This window comes from Podarcis tiliguerta, assembly GCF_965153285.1.
Source record: "Podarcis tiliguerta genome assembly, chromosome: 6".
Classification (NCBI taxonomy): domain Eukaryota; kingdom Metazoa; phylum Chordata; class Lepidosauria; order Squamata; family Lacertidae; genus Podarcis; species Podarcis tiliguerta.
This window is the reverse complement of record NC_139539.1, coordinates 62,520,595-62,533,897: the sequence shown is the minus strand read 5'-3', so window position 1 is coordinate 62,533,897 and position 13,303 is coordinate 62,520,595. Positions and strand designations below refer to the sequence as shown.

At 41.3% G+C, this 13,303-nt stretch overlaps 1 protein-coding gene across 2 annotated transcripts in view; it reads left to right on the top strand.

Annotated features, from left to right (window-relative positions):
• Positions 1 to 13,303, top strand: part of NEGR1 (neuronal growth regulator 1) — a 434,347-nt gene that overhangs the window by 97,257 nt on the left and 323,787 nt on the right. The window lies entirely within an intron of this gene.

Here is a 13,303-nt window from a genome sequence, read left to right as displayed (position 1 = left end):
CAATTCTATACATGTCTGCAAAACTGCATATATTAACAGAAACGTACATGAGAATTCATACAATTCTTGGTGCAGATTTTTCGTTTTTAGTACAAACTGAAGCAGAACAGGGAATAACTGGACTTGGGTTAGAAGAGTGAGAAACTGAGATAAACCAAAACTGACAGATACATCCATTGCTCCATGGGAGTCACTTCCACTTAACACAGTGGGAGTTAATTCTGATTTGTACATAGGAAAGCATCACATAATGAGAATTTGAAGGTTGTTGAACACACTGGTGGAATAAGCATCTAACTAGTAAGTTGTTAACCTGGCACTAATGGCCCCAAAAATGTGGTTGTCACACAAAGTGAAGTTACGGTAACTCTTTTTTAGGGAAAAATGAGAATCTGCACTGGAGTGCCAGGCTTAATGAGCTCAACAACTCTTCTTCTTTTTAATAACTTTTATTAGGTTTTTAATAATTTTATACATATAAAACATAACCTTTTCAAACATTCAAATACAAGGTTCATTTGAACCTTCGGACCTCCCTCCCTCCTTCCATGGGAGTTTCCCCAAGCAATCTGAGACTGTGTCAACATAACACTAATTTCTCCCCATCTCTCTTAATGCCTCTTCTGGTTCTGGGAGACCAGGGGGGAGGTGAGCTTGTCACAGCAGGATGAAGAGACAACCATACTTCTTCACCAGCCTGACCCATCTCTCCCTCCCTCATGCCACTCTTCTGCTTCAGCTTCTGATTCTGGACTTCTCTCTGCCACAGACTCTTCCTGCTCACCAAGCCTACCGTAATTTCCTATTGCTTCTGACACCTGCTCCTCTGACTATCATCATCCCACCACCAATCCCCAGGGTCTGAGCCTTCTTCCCTTGGGAGTTTCCCAGCTGGTTCCTCCCACTGTTCCTCTGCATTCTACCAGCCACAGACAGCGGTATTATATGGGTTTTCTGCTTGGAAAGAATGAATTGGGGTTTTTTGGCAGGGGGCAGATGAAATTCTGGCCAGTCACAGGAATGGAGTGAGTCCTGGAAACTTACATATTGGGTGTCATTGACAGCATTTTTCTCCTCCTCTCTTCTGTTGTTTCTTTTTTATTGCAGTCTTCACAGTGGAGGAAACTGTAAAGATTTTATTTTGACAGCTCAGACTCACTTTTGTTTCACTCATAGTCCAGTAGTGTGGAATCTCTGCCCCTGGGGACTAATTAGACCCAGCAGGTCTCCCAATTTTTGGCCAAGCCATGCCCACCTGTTTTACATATATATGTCATCAGATGCAGGACAGGTAAATTCATTGTCACATCAGGTGATTGACAGGTGGACACCCTGACCCATCTGTCAGACTGGACCCACTGGAAGTGAGGGAAATAACAATCTGGTCTGCTGCTAGATCCAGGTCCCAACCCCACCCTTGCCCCATTGTGGAGTGGGGCCAGTAATGGCCATCACAATGACATGTAATGTTGCTACATCTAGTGGCAACAGCAAAAAATAACAGGAATGGATGGAGATATGAGAACATTGTAATAGTAAGGTCCCAAAAAAGATTTTGGCAAAAAATAAAAATAAATCAAAGTTTCCACGAATGGGATGGCAAATTTTGAGTGAGAGATTTTGCAGCATTTTGCCAAAATCCTGTGACTGCAGCCCAAAATCTTTTGACTTGATGATCCTCTGAATAAGAAGCATTTGAAAGGTAGGAGTTGAAAAGGCCTTTTAGAATATGCTCCTTCCGTGCAGCTTGTATGGTTATTTAAGCCTAGTCTCATTTAGCACTGTGCACAAAACTGTTCTGTTTGATTTTTTTTTAAAAGGTTTAAGTGTGCTGAACTATCATCCTCGTAAGCAGAATGAGCAAAAGAGGATACTCCCACCATGTTCCGCCCTAGTTGCTAGTGTTGGTTTCAGATGTTGCACCAAGCTCATATAAAATTGTGTATTAGCTGAAAAATGCAGCATCTTTAATTACATAAATATTTTATATTTGGGTAGATACTGTACCAGGCAGTTGGAAGAAGATGTGGAAACATTATTTGTACAGCACACTTTAGTTTCAAATCAATTCACTTTCTCTCATGTGTAAAATAGATCTTGCCGTTTTATGGAGTTCTGTTTGTCTGGCTCCATGATAAAATTCCAGACTGGTGCTGTGTTGTCTGTGTCTCGTCTTCCTTCTCTGCATTTCAGGAACATTTATTTGCTCATTATTCCTGCAGCAAATTGTTACATCTCAATGATCTTGTTAGTATCCCTTTTCATAGTTAAAGCGACAGTGGTATATAGGCCGTGTACAAGAATTTCCACAAATTGAAATCAAGACTGTCTAGAAAACATCTATTTATGATTTAGTCTTCAATATTCAGTAGAAACATTTTGTCTATTAAAAACACGCCACCTTTTATACTCCCACTTTTATAGAAACATGGACTGAGTTTCTTTACATGAAAGGTTTTATGGTAAGATGGCAAGACATTATCTTTGGCAACTGTCATTCTTGGTTCCATATAGGAACACAGAAAATAAACCTTTAATAGTCAGAAAAATGTTTGATTGATTATTCTTAAACCTCATAGGCCTAATCAGTATTAATTCATTGAGCACAGTGACATCAATGTTACTAACAGTCACTCTAGATTATTAATTTCTGAATATGCTATAACAAAAACAGAATGCTGAAAATCAAAGCAGTTGCACTATGTTATTGAAAAAAGCAAAATTATTCAAGGATGGTAAGCTAATATACTGAACTAGCCAAGGGTCAGACATAAGGAATGTTGAATGTTACATTGTGAGATCACAAAAAGATCAATTTGCTGTTGAAATGCCAATATGTTATTAAACAGAGGAGTTGTTTAATGTTGCTTTGCAAGAGTAACTTTATATCCAAATGATATAAAATGATTTCCTGCTCTGTCACTTGTTTACACATGATCATACATTGTTTAGAAACAGTATTAATAAGAAAAAAATCTGCAAAAGTTAATTTGCTCAAAAAATGCATTTGAGGAAAGCAAAAAAGGGGATATGAATACAAGTAGTTACTGATCCTGTGTTCATGACTTTACAAAATTATGTTTTTCCAGAGTCTTCCATTGGGATGTCTGCTAGTGTCCACAAACAAGCATTCTGAGATACGCAGTGATTTTGGAATCTTGCACTAGTGTTTGAAATGTATCTAATGCTGTTCTTTTAGATGTGTTTGGACTTGCACTGATGTACTCCAAGTAAAGTTAATAGAAACACATGACTTCAAATGATCAATAGATAATCCCTATGGTATAAATATAAGCAGTTTTAATAATAACTTCAGCTTGGATGTAGAGCTGGGTCTGGAAATTCATAAAGGTTCTTTCCCCCGTCCTCTCCTCCCTGAAAGGCCCATTGAGAGAGTCAGCAGACCCTCCTAAGCAGCATGGAATGTAGCACCCAGGGTTTTTGGGGTTGAGGAATCAATCAATATTGGGCAAAGACACCTCACAGACACACACAGCTCACACCACATGGTTCAATATTGTCCTCTTTTTCTTCTAGATAAACTTTGGGGGCTAAAGGGGGTGGGGAGGAAAGGAAGAGGGCCTTTTTCTGAAAGCATCTTATCCATTCACAGTTCTCAGGAATCAAACCAGAATTTGTAACAAGAGTTTTTCTTCTACCATGGGCCCCCATTTGTGGAATGTTTTCCCCCTGGAGGCTCACCTGGTGTCTTCATTACATATCCTTAGGCACCAGGCAAAAACGTTCCTCTTCAACCCTGCCTTTGGCTGATTAAACAATCTATGACCTTTAAAATATGGCAGGGGTTGTTTTTTTTTGGGGGGGGGGGTTGCTGTTGTTTTATCATTACGTTATGTATTTTGTGTTTTTATACTGTAAACCACCCTATGATCTTCAGATGAAAGCCAGTTTATAAATGTAACAAATAATTAAAATAAGCAAACATGCACTTTGTAGAAATGAACCAAAAAAAACCCACAACCCTGTTCTTGCATTGATTTTTGTTGTTCTTTCTCAGCATCATTGCTTGATGTGTGGCAACCTCACAACTCAAATGAGGTTTCTAGGAGTGTCTTGGGGAAAGCGAATGGAGATAAAGAGAGCCATTAAGTGGGGAGGGGCGGTCAATTTCCCAAGGCCTAGGGGAAAAGGCATTAAGTTCCTCTTTTTTTGGGGGGGGGAGTTATTAGAAGCTTCCAGAATACTCTACACCAATTTAATTAATGCACCCAAATTACTTGATCCCTCACTTCCATGGAAGAACAGCAATCAGTATAGTTTGGCATTTCAAGGGTAACTGCAGAGCTGTATTTTTTAAATCTATATTGAGTGCAAAATACAACGAAAACTGCTCATAAGTGTCACTTTCGTGTTCGTGGGAGGAAAGAATTCTGTGGAACATAATTTTTTGCCATGTGATGCACCGTTTCTCATTATCACACAAAACAGCATTAGGAAATGTAAAAAATGGAGCATTTCCCACACTTGGCCATGAGTAAAATGAAAGGAATCTATTAAATGTATTGTCTTAATGTTATCAGAGAGCAGGGGAAACCATGGAAAGTTGAGGGAGGGAGGTGGGGAAACAAATTAGTACTTTCCAGTCATGTCATTACATGTTGACCTTGTATGTAATGTCTCTTTTTGTTTGCACTACCAAGTTGGTTAATGCATACTAAAAGTTTATTTATTTATAAATTCAAAACCCTTTTGGTTTAAAATGTTGGTTTTAATGCTTTCCATGTTCCCTCAACTGCCAAAATGTGGAGCCATTACACCTGCTGTTAAAGGCCACATTCAAAAACCATTTCTCTTGGGAGGCATATGCTATCATCCTACCTCATGCTTCCCATTCAATACCACTTGAAGCAGTTGTTCCCTCATTATTTTCACAGTATTCCTGAAGTTCAGCTCCCATCTTTTCGCTTAGTTTTCTTAATTTTATTGTTCAGAAGTGAAATGTTCCTAAGCATGTTCCTATCATGAACCAGAGGTTTAACATCATCATTAACTGCATAGCCAAAGATTCTGGAGCATGATCTGAAACACCAGTTGTATCAATGTAACATGTAAAATGTATGTAACAGCAGAAGTATAAGCATGTGCCAAATTATCTGAATTGTTCCAATATGGTAGTTTGAGGCTGCCTATGTATAACCTCTTTCTGTGTACACAACTCTGCTCTTAATGAAATGTCAGCTCTGGTGCAATCTATGTATTTATGGTTTGTTTGTTTGTTTGTTTCTGTTTTTTGTCCTTAGCCTTTAGGACAAAGTGGGGTGTCTGTTTAATTAAATGGGGAACTCCAGACCAGTTTATAAATTTCAGTCATATATCATGTTTTATTGCTTTTAAAAAAAATCAGTATGGCAGCAATATTAAAGGAGGACGAGCAGATGGCATTGCCTAGTGAAAAGTCTTCACACAATATGATGTCGTTCTACATGTGCCTGCTAAGAATTAGTAATTTTGAATGTATTGCCTCTCTCACTTTCTGTGACTTGCTCTGTACTATGGTATGTTTGGATACATTCAGATGGAAAATAGTCTGTCAATTTTATCACATAAAAGAACAAATTTCCAAATGTTTTATCTGAGTGGGATTCTCTCCCTGCCGCCTGCAATAGTAAGACATACCACTTTTCATGACATGGGGATATTAAAACAGTTTCAAGTGACTACATTATTGGGTAATAAAGCACAGTTGTTGCCTCAAAGGGACACCAGCTAAGATGGCGTCGTTAGTGGTAGCTTTATTCTGTGCTCCGCGTTGATATATAGTTTTATCAGTATCTATCAGCACTTTTAAAGCCTTTTTTTTTTTTTTTTTCCTCTTTTTTAATCGAGCTTAGCAGTTTTAAATTATCACTCTCTTTTATTAAGTGCCAAAGGCCTATTTTTATCCAAAAGAAGCTCAGCAAGCCGCCCTATCTTCACGAAGCTGGTAACTAGCAGACGGGGGAGGCCAGCTACTCCTCTGGAAGGACGCCGAGCTTTTTATCTATAAAAAAGGAAGGAAAAAAGGAAGGAATTGAAGCTGCTATAACCCCAAGAAACACAAGGCAAGTTCAACCCGATAATTATTCCAAGGGGCTTTTGTTTTCTTTTTTCTGCTTCGTCATTCTGCCTAGCTACTTTACTGGTTACGTCGTGAGGCTGTTGAATGAGGGAGAAAGACCTAGCTGAATTTTAAACTAAACAAGGCACAGTATGAAAGCTTAAGACCAGTAATATTTTCTAACACTTTAAATGACTGATACTTCACAAGCCCCGATGTAAATTGCCGAAGAAACTAACAAGTTGGAGAGGTTGGAGAGGTTTAGGAGGCAATTTCCACAAATCGGCACTTCTGCTACTGTTTACTCCAGCTTAGAACAAAAGATAAGCCGCCGTTAAGCAAGCACCCCCTACCATACACCCATATATACCCATATACCCACTATACCCACTATGGTCCTCACCAGGAAAAAATACAAGGACCAAGGAATTTTGCCTGGGTCACCACAGAGCCCGTTGGAGCGACGAAGGAGACAAAGTAAAATTACCAGCTACTTTCCTCAAAAAGACTCGAGCAAGAGAACTCAGAATGAGAGTATCCTAGATGTAGCTATGCCTTTGCCACTCACAGTGTTGGATTGGTCAACACAGCTAAAGGACTTGCAAACAAACAACAAGAGGACAAACCATCCAACAAATCTGGCCCAAGAACTTGCCATAGCAGAGAACGCTACAAAGGCTAACACAGCCAACACACCTGATGTCAATCCTCATTTGTCACCGCTGGAACTTGGAGGTAATCTTTCAACCCAGTGGTTGAAAGCCAATGACTGCGGAACAGAAATGTGGGGTGATTATCTTCAGGAGCAGATATACCAGATTTCTAAGGATCTCCTTAACGTTAAAAAATTTTTAGCGATAACAAACGGGCTGCTCCTGACCCTAGTGGATAATTTCAAACAACATGTGAGCGCTTCAGACCAGAATACAAATCCCCTAGCCAGCCCGGACCCACCACTCCCCAGCAAACCCCGGAGAAAAAAAGCTGAGCCTAAGATGAAGAAAAGCAAAAACATGAGAAATCTAAGGCGGCTCAAGACAACTCACCGTACCTGTAAAAAATATTGGCAGAAGCTCTTTAACCTTCTTCCATCCCTTTCTACAAGTGGAACAAACAAATCCAACTCGAGTGCCATCAAAGAGACACGTAAAGTAGATACACCCATAAAAGAATCTAAATCAAGTCTTGAAGAATCAACACCGAGCTGGGACAAAGGAACTAATCCATCTGCAGTTATACCGCTCCAGAGTCCTCTTATGGCCAGCACAGAATCTGTAGACAGAGGTGAGCAGGCGACCCAAACTATTGAGGGGAACCACTCTTCCCAAGTTCGACAGATGTTGTGTCCCAAAAGAGAATGGAGTTTAGTCCTAATCCCACAAAAGCTTGTCTTTGCTAATTACCCTAAACCGCCTAGATTTTATGCAGGGTTGGACCGTATAGACCACTTTTTGTCCATTATAAGTGGCATTTTACCGGGGGTAGTAAAAGCAACTGATATAGCCGCTATAGAGTATCTACATCAAGATGATTGCTCGGTACGAGCATTGATTACTTTTTTAGATCATAATCTGGCTAGTTTCATTTTTAGAGCTAAAAACCTATTCAAAAAAGAAAGAATAGTCCTATTAAGAATATTTGAAAATAGAGCACCTGCAACCTCTCTGATGGGGCCCAAGAGCATAGGAATGGAAGTTCACAATAGGGAAAAAACCAACCACCAAAACCATCGAAATAGAAAGCATAAGTTCCAGCAGGATCATCCCCACCAAACAGCACCAAATGAAAAAAAGGAAGCCTCACATCCAACTGGCGTCGGGCCTCTCACGTGGGATAGTGAGGACTCCGCTTGGGAGGAAGAACTCTCGCTGATAAAGCGATTCTGGTCATTGCATTCTCCAGCTCAAACTGAGATCCTGAAAAGACTGGATTTACTTCGAAGCAGACTAGAAAAAAAGGATGATCAAGGTGAGACAATGAAGGACCCTTATGTGCAGCCCATATCTCCCAAATGTCTGGTGGATAAGAAGACAGTGGGAGGCACCTTTAAATGTGTAGACGTGGAATTACAATCTGAGCCCCCTGTGATGTACAATAAAGTAAGACCAAATCAAGGTGTGAAACCTCAAAGCTCCTGGCACAGCTATCTTAAATTGTCTCCGAATGAATTAGCTTCCCCCCCAACTCCAAAATCTAGCCCCAAATCACCAAGAAAAGAGGATCACTACACTCTCTCCAAGCAGTCAGCCTCGAAAAGAGCCAACGGGTGTGTTTTTTTAGACACCAAAGAATTGCTGGACATGGTGGTAACATAGATCCAGCTCCCCGAAGGGCCCGGGGCCTAAAAGTGCTGTCTTGGAATATCGCGGGTTGGCACGCCAAGAAAAATAATCAACAATTTTTGTGTTACCTTAAGCAATTTGACATCATCTTCTTTCAGGAGACATGGCAGAATGACCCTATACTTCTTAATGGGTATAACTGCCACTACCTGCCTGCCTCTCCATCTCTAAGGGGCGGCAGATCTAGTGGTGGCCTAGCTTGCTTCATTTCCACGGAGCTGGCGCATTCTTTAACAGCCCTACCCAGCTGCAATTCTTTAGCAACAGCCGCTCTACTTAGCTTCAAGAGAACTACTCTCTTGCTGGTCAATGTCTATATTCCCCCAGGTCAAAAAAACCCCGTTGTCAAGGCTACATGGGCTGAGCTAGAGGCGTTTTTAGAGCCTCTCGAATCTACTTACCCGTCTGCCCTGACTATTGTGTGTGGAGACTTTAACGCTCGTATAGGAACAGATGACAACAGCCTATACACTCATTTCAACCAATTTATGGACCCTGAAGAACAGGCGGATATTGGCGCGACACGACTGTCCAAAGATAGTAGAAGTAATTTCCCAGGTCTCTGCTTAGTGCAGGCTGCCAGACGGAGGGAACTGCTGATACTAAACGGCAATATAGAGGGGGACCGTCCCGGGGAATATACCCATTTCTCCAAGGCTGGGGGAAGCGTTATAGATTATATCCTAATCTCAAGATTTGCTCACAGCTTTGTAAGGAAGTTCCAAGTGGGCCACAATACTCTGAGTGATCACCTACCTCTAATTTTAGAGCTTGCAGGTCGGCCTTTTGACTATTCTATTGCCGAGCCACAATATATACCTTCTGTAAATTTGGATATACCTGCCCCCAAAAGACTCAAATGGTCCCCAATACTGAATGAAAATCTAACCCTCCTTCTTCAGTCAGTGGAGTTAAAGCTTATTCGCTCCGCTATTGTATCAGGCAATTCAGTAGCTGTGATTATGGAACGCTTTAAATTACTTTTGGAAAGATTGAAACCCCATTTAACAACAGTGATACATAGCTCCGCTACAAAGAGGGCAAAGGACGGAGCTAGCTGGTTTGACCTGGAGTGCAGGCAAACAAGGAGACAAACGAGAACAGCCTACCGGAGATACAGGAAATCAGGGACTGCCCTCCTACTTAATGCTTATATTTATCTGAGACGGTCTTACAAACAATTACTAAGGAGAAAGAAACTGGAAGCTGAAAGAGCCGCATGGCACAGTTTGGTTAAGGCATCGCACGAGAAAGATACTACTTGCTTTTGGCGAACCATATCTGGTCTACTGGACCAGGAGCGTACTAATCCCATCTGTACAGTGGAACCAATGGAGTGGTTGCGCCATTTTCAATCTTTGTTCTATGACCAGGAAGCCCAACATTACAAACTATGCATTCAATTGGAGGACCTACCCCATTGGCCACCAGTAACTGCGAAGGAAGTTGAGAATTTAATCGCACAATTAAAGAACAACAAGGCCCCAGGGAATGATTACATCCCTGCCGAACTTCTGAAGTCCAACATTGGCTGGTGGGCCCCCCTGCTGGCGTCTTTATTTTCTTGGATCGACTCAACGGGTTTACTCCCAGATGGTTGGACTGAGGCAATAATTATCCCAATCTATAAAAAAGGACCCATGACAGACCCGGCGAGTTATAGACCAATCAGCCTTCTGCCTATACCCAGCAAATTATATGCCAAACATCTTTATACCAAGCTAACTAGCTGGCTGGAAACTGAAGCTATTCTAGCGGAAGAGCAAGCGGGTTTCAGGCAAGGCAGATCCACCATAGACCATTGCTTCACCCTAGCCTATTTAATTGACAAATATGCCAAAAAATCCCGTGGGGTGTTATATGCAGCCTTTATCGATCTAAAGGCTGCTTTCGATTCAATTCCACGTGTAAGACTCTGGGATAAATTGAGCACATCAAGTATAGACAAAAGACTATTATTTCTGATCAGCTGCTTATATAAAGACACGGTGCTGCATGTAAGAACCTCGTTAAATGGCCATCTTATAGGACCAGTTCCTGTCAGTAAGGGGGTCAAGCAAGGTTGCATCCTGGCCCCAGTTCTATTCAACATCTACATCAATGATATGGTTAACTGTTTGTCATCTCCGGACTTCCACGCCCCCAAACTGGCTGACAAAGCAATATCAGTGCTTTTGTACGCTGACGATGCGATACTCCTATCTCGAACAAGAATAGGCTTAAATAGGCTCATAGGTGAATTCTCAGCATACTGTAGGAGAGAGCAACTTGCAATAAACTATCAGAAAACCAAAATTATGGTTTTTGCAAGGAAACACAGACAGTACAGCTGGAGGATGGATAACCAGACAATTCAACAAGTCAAAGCCTTCAAATATCTGGGTATCGTTTTCCAGTCGACCGGGTCCTGGGATGTCCATCAAAAATGTGCCAAAGAAAAAGCAGCTCAAAGTACCAAGATGCTGTCCCGCTTCTTCTACACGAAGGGGGGCAGATACATCCCAGCAGCCCTTGAAGTTTTTCAAGCAAAACCTCTGGCGCAGTTACTGTACGGGGCGCAAATCTGGACGGGGAACCACTGCTCCAGTCTTGAAACTGTCCAGTCTAAATTTCTAAGGCAGATATTCGGCGTCCCCTCCTGTGTTCCAAACGCAGCATTACGACTTGAGGCCTGCCTTCCATCTGTGGAAACTCGGACCTGGCAGAGAACATTCAACTTTTGGCTTCGTCTTAATCTGAATCCACCTGGTCTACTGCCTCTAGTAATGCAAGACCCTTACAAAAGCAAGTGGTTCAAAACTGTGCATCAAAAACTCCTTACATGCGGTCTGCATCCACAGTCCCTACTATCAATGGGCCTCATTAAAGCAAAGAGTCTAATAGGCCAGCGCCTGAAAGACATTGAACGACAAAACAACCTGACTATCCTAAAGAAACTGTGCCCATGGTATACCTACTTCCCCCCTTCTCATTTTGACTCTCCAGCCTCATATTTGTCTAAACTAACCATCCCAAAATACAGACGTGCCTTTACATTGGCTAGATGGGATGTTCTTCCCTCTGCTGTACTCGAAGGTCGTTACCAAAAGACTCCATTTGAAAAACGACTCTGCCCATGTGGAGATGGTAACACGGAAACAGTGTCCCACGTCCTTCTTTCTTGCCCCCTTTACAAAGACCTAAGGAATGAGATTATTACTCCACTCATTCTCTCCAACCCCGGCCGTTCACCAGACATTACACTGTATTTTCTATTATCTGATACGGATAGTCAGATAACAGAGAAGGTCGCGAGGTACATTGAGAGAGCCGCGAAATTGAGGACCACCATCTGAGTGACAGACTTGTTCATCCGACGGACCTCCTTTTGCCTGTTCTTTTCTTCCTTTTATCCCTATTTTCACTTTTACCTCTTGTACAGCTGTGGTCTGTTGGCTTTGCTAATAAAGTTTTGATTTGATTTGATTTGTTGCCTCAAAACCATTTAATCTATTCCGCAGCAGCTGGAAGTGCCAGCAATATTGTGCAAGTGTTGGGTAATGGGGCTGGTTGTGCAAAACTTAATTGCAAAATTATTAATGTGCTCTAAGTTGCAAATTACTGCTGACATGAAAGAAAGCCCAATACTGATTATTTGTTCAGCTGACTTGGCATGTGGTGCTGTATAACTATATATATATATTTACTCAAGGAACGAAGTTCTAATAATCAGAAATGACTTCTGTTCTTACTATGTAGGAACAATACCAAAGCAGCTGATTAATTAGTGAGCAATGTATTTATGAGTGAATTTCTGAGAGGCTAATGAAAGACTAATAGCAATGTGTCTAAAATGATGTGTAATTGGGGAAGGTTCTCTTTAAAAAAATAACACTTGGCCTTGTTTTAAATTATGCCCTTGTAGTTCCCTAAAATAATATTGATTTATACATCTTGATGCCTGGGATTTTGCAAGATAGCATTTGTAAGAAAAACCACAACTTTGTTTTGTGGGCTGGGGAAAGCACTGTATTTACACAACAATATATTCTTAGGCTATAATGTCATTTATGCAGCAAAGGGAAAGAGAAGGCAGAGCAATTTGCAAGCACATGTTGAATATGGGTAAGTTCTTTTTTTATTTAATGTCAGTGTCATTTTACTCAGCAATGAGACACATGCAAGCAAGTGAAACAAACGCAGCAACAAGTCAAATGCTAAAATAAGTGATACAGTCCATTATATATGTGTTCATATCAGATGTGAAGCACTGACTGATCCTGTAATCCTAATTGTAACGAGCTACTGTTGGCGTGTGCTCATCCATTAGAGTGTCTCCTTGTGCTTCTGCTGTGGCACATTCTGTCGGTGAATTTGCACTGGCATAGTTTGTTCAGGTGGGGAACAGTCAGTAGCTTAGCAGTACAGCATCTGCTTTGCATGCAGAAGGTTCAAGGTTCAGTCCTCAGCATCTCCAGGTGGGTTGGGACAGAAACCCCCCTGAAACCCTGGAGAGCCACTGCCAGTCAGTTTTCGGACAATACACAGCTAGATGGATAAATGGTCAGAATCTGTACAAGGCAGCTTCTTATGTCCTAGGTAGCTTTCATTCTGCTCAGGAGGTTGTAGACTCTCCTATGTTGGAGGTTTTTAAGCAGAGGTTGTGTGGCCATCTGTCATGGTCATGAATGTTTTAGCTGAGATTGCTGCTCTCCATAGTCACTTGAGCCCTTTAGGTATAAGGGACTTGAAAGGAGCTCCCTGTACGGAGATCATAGCTGTCAACAGTTCCCCTTTTTTAAGGGAAATTCCCTTATTCCGAATAGGATTCCTCGCAAGAAAAGGGAAAAGTTGACAGCTATGACAGAGATGGTGATATTATGCTGAAAATCTATGAACGGCTATGATTGTATGGCTTTATCCA